This window comes from Centrocercus urophasianus, unplaced genomic scaffold (genome assembly GCF_019232065.1).
Source record: "Centrocercus urophasianus isolate 14NV4802_14NV808 unplaced genomic scaffold, USGS_Curo_1.0 seq_31, whole genome shotgun sequence".
NCBI lineage: Eukaryota > Metazoa > Chordata > Aves > Galliformes > Phasianidae > Centrocercus > Centrocercus urophasianus.
Genome location: NW_024884878.1, coordinates 416,573 through 432,401, shown reverse-complemented (window position 1 = coordinate 432,401; position 15,829 = coordinate 416,573). Strand labels below are relative to the sequence as shown.

The window sequence follows — 15,829 nt, the reverse complement described above, 5'->3', positions numbered from 1 at the left end:
TGTGGTTTGTCATCTGCCAGGACCCCCAGGTCCTTCTCAGCCGGTCAGCTCTCAAGGAGCTCCTCTCCCAGTCTCTACTCATAGCTGGGACGGCGCTGAGCCAAGTGCGCTTGGCCTCAGTGAACATCATGAGCTTTACATGGACGCAAGGCTGTTCAGGTCCCTCTCGATGGCATCCCTTCCTTCTGTCGTGTCAACTGCACCACTCAACTCAGTGCCACCTGCAAACTTGCTGAGGGTGCACTCAGTGCCATCACCCAGGACTCTGACAAAGGTAGAAAAGAGTACTGGTCCCAAGACAGAGCTTGGAGGACAGCGCTCATGACTGGCCTCCACCTGGACACAGAGCCACTGACCACAGCTCTCCAGCTGTGACCTTCCAACCAATTTCTTATCAACCAAATAATTCACCTTTTGAACCCATATGTCTCCAATTCAGAGATAAAAGCACATCATTATTTTAATAATTAGCAGCTGGAAAAACAAACAAACAAACAAACAAAAAAACATTTCCATCATCTGTAAAAATTGGCTGGAGACCTCCAGAAGAATGATAGCTGAGATTGTTCACATATTTTATTGTATGTTCTCTGGAAGATGATTTATGGTGCTTCTTCCAGAAAGTGCTTTTGGCTTTCAGTGGAATACTGTTCAATAACTGTCCAATTAGGCTGATGAATTCTGGGAATGTTGCTGTTGCTAACTAAATCAGGGAGATGGGCAGCTTCCATGTGGAAGTGGGATTTTTATTCATCAGTAGTGCCAGATAGACTTACAAATCAAAATTTTTCCTAGAAATGGTAGTCTCTCTCTCCAATCTGAGCATGTAAGTTCTGCAACCTGCTGCAATGTGTCCTGAAGCTCCAGCACTTAGCAACTGGGGATGGAGGAAGGCGGGTGCTGAAAAACAACTTGAAACGTGCTGAAAACATTCCTTTGCTGTTAAAAACGCAAGGCAGCAAGTGCGCCTGCCTTAAGTAAAAATTTTTGTATAGCTCATTGCATAAATATGCATGTGCGTATTTGGTATAGTGCACAGTGCCTAGGCATGCCCCTACAAATAGGGAAGCAAACTCTTTGTTGCAGGAGCTGTGAACTTTCCTGAGTAATTAACTATGATTTTAATGCATCTCCTTGAATTTGCAGTAAGTAGCAGAGGCAAAGCCTCTTTTAAATCTTGAAGTGGCAAACTCAGAGATTACAGCTAGCTAAGCTGAGGCACTAAGAGAAGAAGAAATGTAAAAATGTCTCTGTTACAGCTTTTGTCTTCGATGCTGCTGAAAAAAAAACCAAAACAACTGTGAGTGGACAGAGTTATTCACTGAGCAAAAAACTGATTTTCATGAGATTCCTTGGCTTTATGCACTCGGGCATTTGATGCAACTGTGTATATAGATAGATAGACACTATTTTTCTGTTTTGGTGTGGTTGTGTGTGTGATAACTTAATATTTAGAGGAAAAGTAATCCATGCCTACCTTTGTTTCCTTTCCTGCTGTGAGCATTTCACATGCCAGCACACGCGCTTTGACTGCTCCCTCAGTAGAGAGAGGTCCTGTATGAAATCTGACAGTTCACTTGCAAAACTAAACTTACAGAACTCAATTGAAAACTTGTCTGGAGCATTAGAAATCTTTATGGCTCATCTCAGGGATATGAGAGCATCCAGAGCGCAATAATTCCCCACCCTGCTCAATGGAAAGTGGTAGCAGAGAGAGACTATAGTTTAGTTAGGATTCACCTCACTACACAATTACTGTTACTCAGATATGTTCCTAGCTGTGTTTTATGCTGCAGAACTTGTGCTTGACACCTCTGAAACAAGGCAAATTACACATGTAGGAGTTAGCAGTGGAAAGCTTTCAGAACAAGCACCTCTCTCTCGTGCCCCTGATCCCTAATTTTAGACTTTTGTTTTATAAAATTGGATGAAGATGTTAATGTTTGTGGATGTGACACTTGCATTCGGAAGTGAACCAGCATTAAACTATAGATCTCATGTTTGCAGACTGTCTGGAGCTTCAGCATTCAAAATTGAGCTGTTTTTCAGCCATCTCTCAAGTGTGACAATTGTGAAAGCTCACAGCAATATTATATTTACCTAGTTTTCAAGTTAGATGCCAGTCCAAGCAACTACAAAAGGCAAAGAAGCATCAGGATTATTAATACTGTTGGTTTCCAGCAGTCATTCAAAATTAGCAGAGCACTATCATCATTCTTATCTTGCCTAATTCCTGCTGTCCTGATGCTGTGGACACATTCCAAAGGGGGTCCCCCAAAAGTCTGCATTTGGGTGAGGTGCATTCCCTGGGGGCTTGTTTCTGCTTGCTCTGGAAGGGTGACATCCTTTCGAAAGACATCTGTGCTGTGTGCTTCTTTCTGCCACAAACACCACTGACTGCTTGCTGACAATGTGCAGTGCTCTCTAAAGTCTCTCCTTTACTGTCATCTGAGGTGAAGACTGTTGTGAAAGAACATCCACATTGTGTAAGGGCTTGCCAACAAAGGGAAGTTATTGCCATCAAAATACTTGGTACTTCAGCAGCACGTTGATGGCATGTTCCCTGTCCTCCAGGAGTTCAGGTTATTTCTTACTGCTTCAGAGTATTCTGGAGACAAATCACAGAATCACAGAATGGCCTGGGTTGAAAAGGACCACAATGCTCATCCAGTTCCAAACCCCTGCCATGTGCAGGGTCACCAACCAGCAGATCAGGCTGCCCAGAGCCACATCCAGCCTGGCCTTGAATGCCTGCAGGGATGGGGCATCCACAGCCTCCTTGTGCAACCTGTTCCAGTGCCTCACCGCTCTCTGAGTGAAAAACTTCCTCCTAATATCCAAACCAAACCTCTCCTGTCTCAATTTAAAACAATTCCCCCTTGTCCTATCACTACCTTGTAACCATCCTTGTAAACAGTTTTTCTCCCTCCTGTTTATATACTCCCTTCAAGAATTGGAAGGCCACAGTAAGGTCTCCCTGAAGCCTTCACTTTCCCAAGCTAAACAATCCCAATTCCCTCAACCTTTCTTCATAGGACAGGTACTCCAGCCCCTTATCATCTTAGTGGCCTTACTCTGAACCTCCTCTAAGATCTCCATGTCTTTCCTGTACTCCAGATGGGGCCTCATAAGAGCTGAGTAGAGGGGGACAATCACCACTCTATCCTTGCTGGCCACTAGATTTTTCCAAGGAGAGTAAACACACAAGACAATAACAATGCGGTGAAGTTGGGGAGGGAAGGGGATGTGGCAACTCTGCAGCAGTATGTCTCTCTTCCACTGCATGCCAGCAGACATGGGGGAGAAGTTTCTGAGGAGGATGCTTCCTATAATGGTTCTCGTGGTCCCTCCAGGGCACCTGTAAGATAGGCAGGGAAGAGGCTGTGGGATTGCCTTCCTCCCCTCTCACTCCTGGGTGACCACTGCAGCTGCAAGGGATGAGGCGAGATGCTTAGCTGCTGGTGTGCTCAATCCTTATCAGGGCACTCATCAATCCTTCAAAGCAGGATTAAATTGTTCATACAGAGATAGGAATAAGTAAAGCACTGTGCAAAGCTGTATTTTTCCAGGCATCGGCATGATCAGCCTTTTAATAACATAAAATCTATGTTGTCAAAGAGGACGTGGAATGTCTAATAAAGCCCTAGTTGTGTTTTCAAGCACACAAAAACCTTTCAAAATGTATTTGCAGCATAAACATTCTTGTCTTTCCTTGGCAGACTACTGTCTTTGATGGCCTCATGGAAAACTTTCATCCTTACAATACTGTTGGAATCTCAGAGATTGGAGTAGCCTTGGGACAGTGTGTTTTACATTACCACAGCCCATCCGGTTCTGTTTGTACCAGGCTGATAGCTGAGTGTGATTCTGCTCAGCTTTTTCCTGTGAATAGCCCTGCTGCTGCCAAGGAGACTGGAGATGTACTTTATGTTTGACTCTCAGCCAGATGCTAAGTGTTCATCAGACACTGCATGTTTTCCAGCTGCTGGTTCCATTCGGTGTCTTTTCTGCAATAGCCCAGCTTGGAAGGGAGCTTGAGATCTTTCTTGTTCAACCTCTAACTGAAAGCATTAAGTCAGGCCAGGTTGCCTCAGGCTGCACCCAGTTGGGTCCTGCAAATTTGGGTGGTATGTGTTTCTTACATCTTAACCCTCTGCTGAGTGTCTGGTGAAAAAAAAAACCTCAGTTCTGATCTTGGTGTAGTCATGTATGTGCTTTACCCAAGTCAGGACGTGATATGTGGAATTCTGCTTTGTCTTGGCTGGCTCAGTGCAGTAGCCTCTGCAGAGTAAGCTCCAAGAATGCACAAACTGGGAGCATTATCTGAGCTGAATTTGTCCCCTTGGATCTGTGCATTGAGCAGATGTGATTTTGAATGTGAGTCAGGGTAGCGTACTGAAAAATGTGACTGCTGTTCTGTGTGGGAGCTGTTGGTGCTGTAGAGCCCCCGATGGTTGCCTCCAGGGTCAGTCCTCCTTTCTGCCCTCCTGCTTCTCACTTTCCATGTCTAAACCAGAGGAATCATTCTCGTGGCCCCAGTCTTCCAGCAGAAGTGGTCACCACCTCTGTTCCCATCAAGTGCATAATCAGAAGAATTGAAGTAAGGTTTCCTGTGAGGCTTTTGATTTTGTAATTGGAATTTTCTGCTTCTGGAGCTTGCATTGGCTGCCCCGTACCTTCAGTTCATCCCTTTGATCTGTCACTTAGTTTCCATCCACAACACATGAGATGAGGCCTTTATGGGGCAGAGAGCACACAGAGCAGGTGGGGGAATTCAGCTGTCAGCTCTATTGCTAGTAGTTAGAGTGATTTGATGCTGCAGTACAATTTCTGCCCATCTTGGTAGAAAATGTTCTCCTTCAGATACTGCAAACAAGGACAAACAAGCATTTGTTCTCCTGCTACTGAATGGTGTATTTTGGTAGGAAGCATGCAGCTCACCTTCAGTTCCCATCAAGCACTGGGAAACACAAACATGCATAAACTGCCATTCATTTGGGAAGGGACAGACTGCTCCTGCAGTCCATTTGGTAGTGTGCACATTGAGTCTGATTTAAGTAACAGTGGTGTATCACAGGTCAGGGAGGACTGCACACATCTTGCACGATCTCCTTATAAAAAGCACTAACTAGCTAGAGCGTGATATTGAGCCTGTCAGTTCAGGGCAGAAATTTCAAACATGCAAGTAACAGGTGTCTCAGCAAAACCACGGGTCTCTGACGAGGGGCTGTGCTTTAAATACCCGAGTGACTGCATCTGTTTGGTGACAGGTCACCCAGCAACCCGTGCTGCTGCCCCTGGGCTGCAATGTGGTGTAGCCTCTGCAGTGCTTTGCAGTACGGTCAGCACTGCATGCGTGGTCCCCACAGTGCTTCCTGGGCAACCAAGCTGCCTGAAAAACTGTTGGAAGGAAAAAAAAACAAACAGTATCTTCCAAAATTTTGAGTGCATGTAAAATATACAAGATGCAAAGCTGTGTGACTGAAAACAGAATGAAGTTACATCCTTGGCCACTTTTCCCTCTGGGAGCAATGCTCCAGCATCTGTAAGACTTAACCTTAGCAGTCGGTCACACAAAATTTAGCTTAGTGAAGCAAACTAGGGTCGTTCGTCACGAGGGACATAAACTCACTCCTAAAATCTCTGAGACTCTGACAGCAACATCTCTGCTCAGGATGCCAGTGGAGCCTGCTGCAGGTGGGGGCTTAGGATGTAGTTACGGCTTTGCCTGTGCCCTACAAACACCTTTGTGATCAGCAGGATGTGTTGCTGGTGAACCAGCAGGGGAGCTTGGTTCCAGACTGCTGTGGGGTGCTCAATTCTGCCCTTTGCACAGGAGCTGCAACCTTGAGAACCCAGTGGTCTTAAGGTGCTTTAGAGCGACCTAGAGTGTGTTTTTTGTTGCTACAAGGCTAGACAAATACTAGAGCGAAGCAACTGAGCAAAAACAGCTTTTCACCTCGCCTTTGCTGATAGGAGTGAGCTACTGTGGAGAATGAGTGGCCACAAGTGGTATGAATAGCTGGAAGGAGTAAACAGTAATGCTGAAATTTATCCTAGGAACATTAGTGAAAAAGCACTGTGGAGTCACTTAAGAGCACTTACACACTAAAATGCATTGGCACTAGTAGGAAAGCTGGATGCTGGCTTGCATGGTCATGGCACTGTGATTTTTGTAACAAAAGAAGCAAGGAGTGTGTAATTCTTCAGTGATGTCACACCTCAGTGCTGCCATAGCGTGTTTTAGCATATTTGCATTTTATAAAACAGAAGTTACTTGAGTGTAGAGATGTTTGAAAGTGAAAGATTTCTTTGTTGCTCCCCACTCCTCCTCAATAAGAGCAGGACATGCGCCCCAGTACACTGCATGTGTGATGTGAAAGCAGTGCAACACAAGGAAGGAAGAAACTCTGAATTCAAAAGATTACTACCAGGTATTAACTGGAATGGACATGGCAGTTTTACAAGACTGCTGCAGAAAGATGAATTTGTGAGATAGATGATGGTACATCTTGCATTTACACTTTCACTTTTAAGATCACTTCTTAGAATGCCTTTTGTAAGCACCAGCACAGTCAGTGCTTGGTGCCATAGTGGGAGATTATAAAAGAGCAAAGATAAATCTGAACTTCTGATGGAACAGAAGTGCATAGGCTTGGTTGTGCCTCCTGATTCTCCCACCTACCAGGATGATGCTTCCAGCAGCATTCTGGTTTACAGATGCATCCACACAGGCTGTGGTGGGCTTCTCACATGCCTCCCTCACTGCAGCAGGGCAGTGGGTAAGGCCAGGGGCTCTGCTGTCCAGAGCTGGTCATCTCGCACCTGAACCTGCTGACTTCTGGTCAGTTAGACAAGTCCATTAATATCAAATGTATCTCCCTATTTTGTTTGCCTCAGTTCATGCACCCCTAGTTTGGAAAAGTGAAACACTCCAAAAACATCAGTGGGAAGCGAGGCTGGGCAAGCAGAGCTCTGGGATACTGCAGGCTGGGCAGAGAGGATGAAAGACATCCATGGGAGTGATGAACAGAGTGGGTGCCCTGAAAAGACTTGAAGATATTAGTGATTAAAAAAACCCATTTTGCTACCTCTTGATGTGTTTCCTTATTGGTAGTGCTGAGGGCTTGGGATCAGCGTTCCCCATAAAAAGCAGACTTTTAAAATGAAAATAGTTCAGTGTGAGTCGCAGCAGAAATTACAACAGCACTAGACTTGTATTTTCAATTTTAGTGCGATCCTTTCTTTACTATTCCTGCATGTCTGCTTTTATTTCCACAGTACCAGTGCTTCTTAGATGATCCTGAAGGGAATAATGCAGTGGAGAAAACGTGATTTGTTTATCTTTCAAAAGCTTTCCTTGAAAGGGAAAATCCTGCAGTCAGCACACGTATGATGTTCTGCAAAGTGTGGCAAAGGAGCAGGCTCTGGTATTTGTGCTACAGAGGCTCAGGAGCACGTTGCTGTTCTTGCAGCTTTCATAGCTTCCATCACCTGCTTGTTCCGTCTGTCTGCTCCCCACTCTGTAAGGGCACAGAACTCAGGCAGGCTTGGGCACCTGGACAGACGTGCAAGCTGTTATGGATATACAGAATATTATCATATGTATCACCACATATATCATGTAATATATATTATTATGTAAATTATTAACAATTCTGACTGCTGGTTGTTTGTACATGGAATGTTGCTGGGGAGTGAATCTTGTTGCTAATCTTGTGCCATGTGTGCACAAGGATCCTTCAGAAATGGAACATAAAAGCAAAATAGAAAGTATCTCACACATCTTTGGGGTCAGTCCTCCACTGCCGGTTCTATTTTCTTAATAACTATGACACAGAGCTATAGCTATGCACATTCACTTCTCAGGATGCTAGGAAATTGATTAGTTTATGCTTCAATTGCATTGTGGCACCTTTTCCCAAGCATTTCTTAAACTTTTGACAAGATTTGACCTGATAGAAAGCACAAGATTTGCTTTTTAGGTTGAAATTTTCCACTCTGTCCTCAGCTAAAAATGGGTGGTATGAACGTAGAGGAAGATAGCCTTATAAACAGCAGTGTTGGTGTTAGATCAGGCACAAAAATCAATTGATCTAGAAAAATAGTTGAAATACCTCTAGAGCATGTTCCTAGATTTCCAAGAACAAAGCTTCTGAATGTGATTCCTGCTGTAATGTAAAATGACAAGAACAGCCCAGCACATAGCCTCTTGGGAGACCTCATTGTGGGCTTCCAGTACTTGAAGGCAGCATACAAACAGGATTGGGAATGGCTGTTTAAGAGGGTGGATAGTGATAGGACAAGGGGGAAAGGGAGGTTTAGGTTAGATATTAGGAGGAAGTTTTTCACTCAGAGAGTGGTGAGGCACTGGAACAGGTTGCACAAGGAGGTTGTGGATGCCCCATCCCTGCAGGCATTCAAGGCCAGGCTGGATGTGGCTCTGGGCAGCCTGGTCTGCTGGTTGGTGACCCTGCACGTAGCAGGGGGTTGGAACTGGATGAGCATTGTGGTCCTTTTTAACCCAGGCCATTCTGTGATTCTATGATTATACTGGGAAGTACGGCACTTCATTGCTACCTTCTGGAAATTAATTTGTTAACAACTTGATTAGGTGAAGCAATAATAAATAAATACATTCAATATACCAGCTGGAATTAATGTTTTGCCCTATTTGACACCAACTAGCAGTCAGATGAGAGCATTATTTACTAAGTCAAGCAATTCATGAGCTTCAGAACAAACTAATCTGAAGGTTATATTGTTGAAAGACGCTTTTATGAGTATAAATTCCCCAGTTCATTGCGAGAAACCTACTCTCTATTCCAGTGGACTTGGGAGTTGGAAGCTTTCCAGGAAGAGGTATGCTTCTCTTGAATAATTTAAAAGCAGTATTTCCTTGCTGGCACTCAGATGAAGGCGACTGAAGCTCCAGGCAGGGAAAGAGGACTCTGAAGCTGTTAGTGGAGCTGCATCATTGCTGGAGATGAAGCAGTCAGAAGTAAACATCAGCAGCACCAGTGCTGGACATCAATGCTACCTGTGCTACTTTGCCACAGTGCTGAGGGACTAAAAGTACAACTGGGTCCAGAATGGGATTAGATGAATTAAACTGATAATTCAGGGCCTCATCTGTGCCAGTACTGTTCAGCAATGGCTCTGTGCCTGAGAAAGGGCTTTCTCTTCTATGTTCTTTATGTCAAATCAGAGCCTGGATTGCCCTGCACATACTCCCCAAATCTAGACCAATCCCTCCTGCTACAACCAATGTCTGAAAGCTATGAAGGGTGGACAGAAGCCCCAAGATGAGCAATTAGTGAAGTTCTTATTCCAGCAATTGAGTTCATTTCATCTCATCCCTACAATAATCAGTCATGTAGCACCTGAGCATGATATCCAGTGTAGGATGCTGTTTCTAACCCTTTCACCTTCACAACAGATTTCAACAGCTCCCTGCCTGGATCCTTCCCCTGCAATGGTCAGGCAGCCCAAGACAGGGGTCTCCAGAGCAAAGTGAGTGCACAGAAAGAACAAGTATATTTTAAGTGACTGGAGAGCTGGCTGGAAAATCAAAACCTGTATTAGAAAATCGTGATAGAAAGTGCTACAGTACTGGGACAGGTCTGGTGAACGCTCCAAGCTCTGCCACGGGCTTGGGTATCCCTTACTGCCTCATTTTTCCAGTGGTAAAATGAAGATCACCTCTCATTCTTGTGCTGTTTATTTAGATCTTAAGGCCTTGTTGGCAGTGGCCTCAGCTTCCCACAAGGTTTGTGATTCTGTGATTCTGTTATTCTGTTTGTACAGAGCCCACATTGATATGGGGTGGAAGGTCAGGGTCCCACAGCTGTGCCTCACAGTGAGCAGAGCATGGTGTAGCTGCAGGAATGTAAAGAGGTTGGGTCTGTACAAAAAGAGGGCAGTGACTAAATTTGGAATGACCTACTTTGGCCATGCAAATTGAGTTACTAGGTACTAATGAAATCCCATGTAAAGAGTTGCAAGGCAGTGAGCAGAGGGAGCTGTAGTGACCTGTTGAAGGTCACTTTCAGACTTTCCCATCTAGAGTACACATGCAAATAAGGAAAAGGGCTTGGAAATAGAAGTAACTGAAGCAGTAAGTAAGCCTCCTGCACAGAATTTCAAAACAGCACACAAAGGTCTTAGACTGCCTTTAAAAATCTGTCAGTAAAAATGCTGAATAAAGGTCAAGGGAGAATCATCCAGACTTGGTTTGTTAGAAGAGCCTTCCCCCATCCCACTTCATGGTGAACACCTCTGCCAGTGTAACACACAGAGCTGTGATGGAGCAATCTGTGAGAAAAGGGAGGGATTTGTTAAGTGGTGTTCCCCTCTTATGTAATGTTATGTAATATGTAACAATATGTACGTGGATCTGTACGTGGATTTTACTGCGTATCATTTGCCCTTGTGGGACATGTGATGTACTTTGAGGCAGTGATAACCGCACTGTAGCACAAGCAGAACTTCCTTGGAAAAAAGTCCAAAGGTTGGATTCTGTTCTTGGGAGAGTTTTTATCCGGATATTTGAGGCCTGAACCTTGGATCTTGTTAGTACCTGAACTGCAGATGGCAAGGGCTGCAGTGACAAGGTGAGCTGGGCTTTGAGTAAACTCTGTGTTAAGTCACTGAGATCTTTGCTGTTGAAGACCTTGGCTCGGTGAACTGAAGGTGTAGGGGTGGGACGCTGCACAGCAGAAGTGTTTTGTACTGATCTCCACATGTGAAACCTGGAACGTGCATGGTCCTAGAGATAAAATGTCCTTACTGCACTGTGGAAGTATAAAGCTGAGCAGACTCAGGGTGATGTGAACTGTCAGGGCTTCTGGGCTTCCTAAGCAGCAGGTCTGTTGAACCCATTGTTGCTCCAAATTATTTTTCTTAAGAGCGGGTGGGAAAAAAGAGAGATTGCTACTTATTACTTTTTTTCTAAGTTTGAAATCAATAGATTATCAAGTGGATAGACCCTGTCTCTCCGAAAGGAAGCTCCTCATCTTGCACACACCATTGCATTCTCAGACTAGCAGGACACATGGACACTTCAGAGTCTTTGCCCTGTGGAAACTACGTAGGAATCTCCAAAGGTAGCCAAGAGCCTCACCAAAATAAATTAAACTATCATTAATAGGCTGGAATTTATAATGAAAGGTTTGCATGTATCCTAGCAGTCTAATTCCAGCCTCCTGGTTGTTATCCATAGCACGTAAGCCAGCTAGAAAGATCTCCCAAAGTGAAACACGATCGTTTCCTGGCTATTTGCCTTTGCTTCTCTTCCAAGCCAATCTTTGCTGGGAAAATAACCACCTGTTCTTTTTATGTAAGGCAGCATTTCTTAGGGCTCTCTTTGATGCATGGTCACTACTGGAGATTTTGGCCATACCTTCCTAACTATATGACTTGTCACCTGCAAAGGAAATACACTGCAAGAGCAGTGTACAGGCAGCCCAGGACAGTTGCTGTGAGAGCTGCTAGCTGCATAACATCTGCACCAGGACTGGGGGAGCAAATTCCGGCCTTGACATTGCTTTGATTGACTTTTGGTGGTGACCCCAAGTGCCAGAAGCAGACCACCTCAAACTCCAGGCGGCCCAGGGGATGCATGCTTTGCATTCACCCTGTGCTGAGATCTCCACAGCCCAGCATCACAACTTTCAGGGCTGCAATGCTGCAGCAGTTTGTGGAAGCAGCATACATGGAAGAACAGATCATCAAGCACACTGCTATTCACAAATGTTTATTTAACTTCTTCCAATGCGGACGCATGTTCTCACTTCCATTCCTGTGGCACACACTTATCTCCACGACTAGGTTGAATTTTTAAGGAAAGTGTGTAAATACACCCTCGCACCTGATCTGGGCTGAGTAACAAATGGTGATGTTTTTCCCAGGCTAAACATCAGTAGATATTTTCTTGATGCCAATATCTACTATAGAGGATTATAGATCTGCAGAGAACTATCACAGAGCTGGTAGTGCTCTGATTGAGATTTCTTTCTAATGATGAATGCATGAAGAATCTCTGCAGCACAAAATCATGCTGTATTATTGATAGGAAGATTTTGGAAGGAGTGCAGAGGACATCTGGCAGCTTCTGGTTTACATTTCCTCTTTCCATGAATAATTGGAATGCTTTAATTGAATTGCAGTCTTGGCTGTATGTATTTATCACCAGACTTTTTGGAGCCTTTCATCCAAGAGTCTTAAAGCAAATTATTTAAGTCACAAAACATCCTCAGGAGAAATACTGTCATTTTACTGATAGACAAAGAATCCAGGATCACAGAAATAGTCAGTTGGCCAGAAGACACAGGAAACTTTAAGGAGTGGGAGGAAGGAAGCCAAGGGCTCTTGGGCTTTCTGAACAGTGTGCTCTCAGCTGCAGCTTCTTTATGGAAACCAAGCAAGATATTGTATCTCTGTTACTTCAAGATACTTGTACTGGAAAAGATGATTTCTAATATTCCCCTTCCAAGGGCAAAAATACTTTCCTGATCTTCTGAAAATGCAGTGCTGATCCAAGGCAAGGTCACTGCACTGTTCCTTCTGCTATGTTTAAAAATATCTCACCATTATAGCTGAAGTAAACAGGTTGCCAGCTGCCAGGATGGGCCTCCAAAGTGCTCAACTTGGCATCACAAATGAAGTTGCCTTTGAGTAAACAACAGAATAAATAAAAGCATGTCGACGGTTCTGCATACTGAAATTGTACATTTTTTCTGTCTCCCTCCATGGGAGTCATAAACACTTTATTTCAACAGTTTCCAGAGAGCTGTGGTCTGCAAAACCTCCTCTAACATGGCCACCATAAGCCACCTACATGACAAACTGCAATAATCCAAGCAAAAGTCATTCCGGCACTTCCACGAAATGTTGCTTGTACCACACTGCCCACCATGCTCTCTTGTTGCTGCTTTTCATGACAAGCTTTCTCTTGCATCTTTATTTCATCATTTTCCATAAGTACACTGCCATGCTTCAAGCAAAAAGATTCTTCCATTGCTCTGTTACCTGTACATCCCTGTTTGCTCAAATTTGGGATGGAATTTAATACAGCAACTAAAGCAGACTTAGTCCTACCAAAGTGAAGCTTTCTCAAAATAAGGTAGTCCCACTTGTTTGTCAGATCTATCTCCTATCTGTTTCGTTATAGAAAGGGAAAAAATCAGTCCCCCTTCTACCTAGAATTTGATTACAACACAGTTTGAAAAAGGAAAAACATTCCTCACCTTCATGCTCAATGAAGCTCTCTGGTGTAATAGCCCATCTAGCATGCAGAGCACTCCTGAGCATGGACATGCAGCCGTTGTTAAACATAACGTATCATTTCATAACTGTGGGTATACTTGCAGATGGGTATCAAGTATATCTAATATACCTGCCTGAAAGTGCTCTTCCTGTGGGTGATGCAATGACTCGTTACTCACTACTGACTAGCCTAGCATTTCATTTCACTGTCTCTCTGCTTCTCCCCCTCCCAGGAGCATGAAGAAACCTAAAAAAACCACCATCTTTAGCAAAGCAGAGACAGAAAAACAGCAAGACCAGCTGAAGAAGTGCCATTCCTTCACAGATATGCTCTGCAGTTCATTTGCTGCAATACACTGGCAATTGCTGTGTCTTCCCATGGGATATCACCCCAGCTACAGTTGGAGAGGTGGTGGTGATGCTTTAACCTGAGATCAATTGTGATGGTGGCTTTTAAGCCCCTGTGCATGGCCCCAGCCATCCACTAGATCCAGTTAGGAGGAATTTTTTTCACACAGAGGGTGGTGAGGCACTGGAACAGGTTGCCCAAGAGGCTGTGGATGCCCCATCCCTGAAGGCATGCAAGGCCAGGCTGGATGTGGCTCTGGGCAGCCTGGTCTGCTGGTTGGTGACCCTGCACACAGCAGGGGGTTGGAACTATTTGATCATTGTGGTCATTTTTAACCCAGGCCATTTTATTATTCTATGATCCTTGCCAAACAAAACCTTCCCCAGCCCCTGTTAGCGATGTCGTGGCATCCTGTGACCAGAAAATGCTTGTGCCCTTTTAAAAATCCTCTACCTCTCTCAAACTCAAGTTCAACATCAAGGAGATGCCCCTACTCTTCACAAGGATACAGGTACGTTTCTGGACAGGACAGGAGAGTTGAACCATCTGGTTTCATGTAATCTAAAGTGAAAAGAGAGTTGTCTGCATTTTAGTAGTTTTTCCTGGGAGAGAAATTAATGCTCAGAGAACACTGATGTGACCAAAAGCTCAGAAGATTTTTGTGCCTGTGTCTAATTGGATACACAGTGATAGGAGATGTTTTTCATCTGAAGAAAGCGATCATCTCAGATGTATGGAATGGGAAACCTGAGCTGTAGTACATTTGTACTGTGTACAGATGATAGATACACATGCACATATTTGTACATGCAACGCTTTATCTGAAAGAAAAGCACCTTTGGCATTATTAAAGTCACTGAATTAGCAAAAGGTGAACTTAATTTTGTGCATAATGCCAAATGAGTTAAGAAGAGAATGCTCATAAAACTTGTTTATCCAGTTTTGAAACCATTATACAAAGCACTTCACCTCAAGTCAGAGATTTATTTCCTACCATGGGGGCTACAGGCAATGACACGAAGGGTAATAGCATTAGAGAGATACCTGCTTTGTTCTGCAGTTTTCCATAATAGCATGGCAATAGGCATTTTATGTCAAGCAATAGCAAAGGACTTCACAAAACAAGCCCAGCATAACTGAAGAGATGTAGCACTTATGTTCACCAACTAATTCCTCCCAAACAAGAGAACTATGCATGCGTCAGGGAGATAAAAATAATGGGTTAATTGGAGGAAGGAGAAAATGGACTACTGTTGTTAACCTAACATCAAGTGCATTTCTTTTCTTTACTCATTGACTGGCTGATGCAGTGTTAAAAATCTAGCTAACCAAATTGAAGGACAATGCCAGCAGTAGACCCTGCACCCAACGCAGTGCAGTTTGCCCTGCAAGCAGCCTGGTGTATCCCAACCAGAGAATGTTAGCCACAAAATGGCACCTCTTGTAGCTGATTAATGCTTTGGAATCAAATATACCTTACAGGATTCTGAAAAACAGGCAGCTGGGAGGAGCTGAGCACCCCAGGCAGTGCTTGGGTTCAGTGCCCATGCTGCTATTCTCAGCCCAGTGTTCCCAGGGGGGATTAGGGCTGCCTGCCTTTCTGCGAACCCTTAAGTGAGGTCATCTGCAGCTTCAGTGTCTGCACCTCTGCAAGTGCTGCGTCCTATCTCACAGATAGGCCTTGCTATCATTGCTGCCATCTACACCAAAGCAGCCCACAGCTAGGACCCTGGTGGCCAAAAAAAAAACCAGTTCTTCTCCACAGCAGACATTTGTTGCATCAGTAGAACCCAGGAAAGATGCCAAAATTCTGTCCGAATAAAAAACATAGAATGACAGCATTGAAAAATGAATGTTCTCCACTTAAAAAGTGCCTGTTCTGACATTTTTATTAAGTAGTATCACAGATATCTCAGCCTGCAGAAGAGAAGGCTCCAGGGGACATCATAGCAGCCTTCCAGTACATGAAGGGACCCTACAGGAAAGCTGGGGAGGGACTTTTTATAAGGGCATTTAGTGTCAGGATAAGGGGAAATGGTTTTAAACTGGAAGAGGGTAGATTTAGACTAGATATTAGGAAGAAAATCGTTACTGTGAGGGTGGTGAGACACTGGAACAGATTGTCCAGAGAAGTCGTGGATGCCCCCTTCAAGGAAGCACTCAAGACCAGGCTGTAAGGGGCTGTGAGCAACCTGGTCTAGAGAGAGGTGTCCC

The 15,829-nt window shown here is 44.3% G+C and overlaps 1 protein-coding gene across 1 annotated transcript in view; it reads left to right on the top strand.

Annotated features, from left to right (window-relative positions):
- Positions 1 to 15,829, top strand: part of LOC122166015 (protein fem-1 homolog C-like) — a 40,461-nt gene that overhangs the window by 23,762 nt on the left and 870 nt on the right. The window lies entirely within an intron of this gene.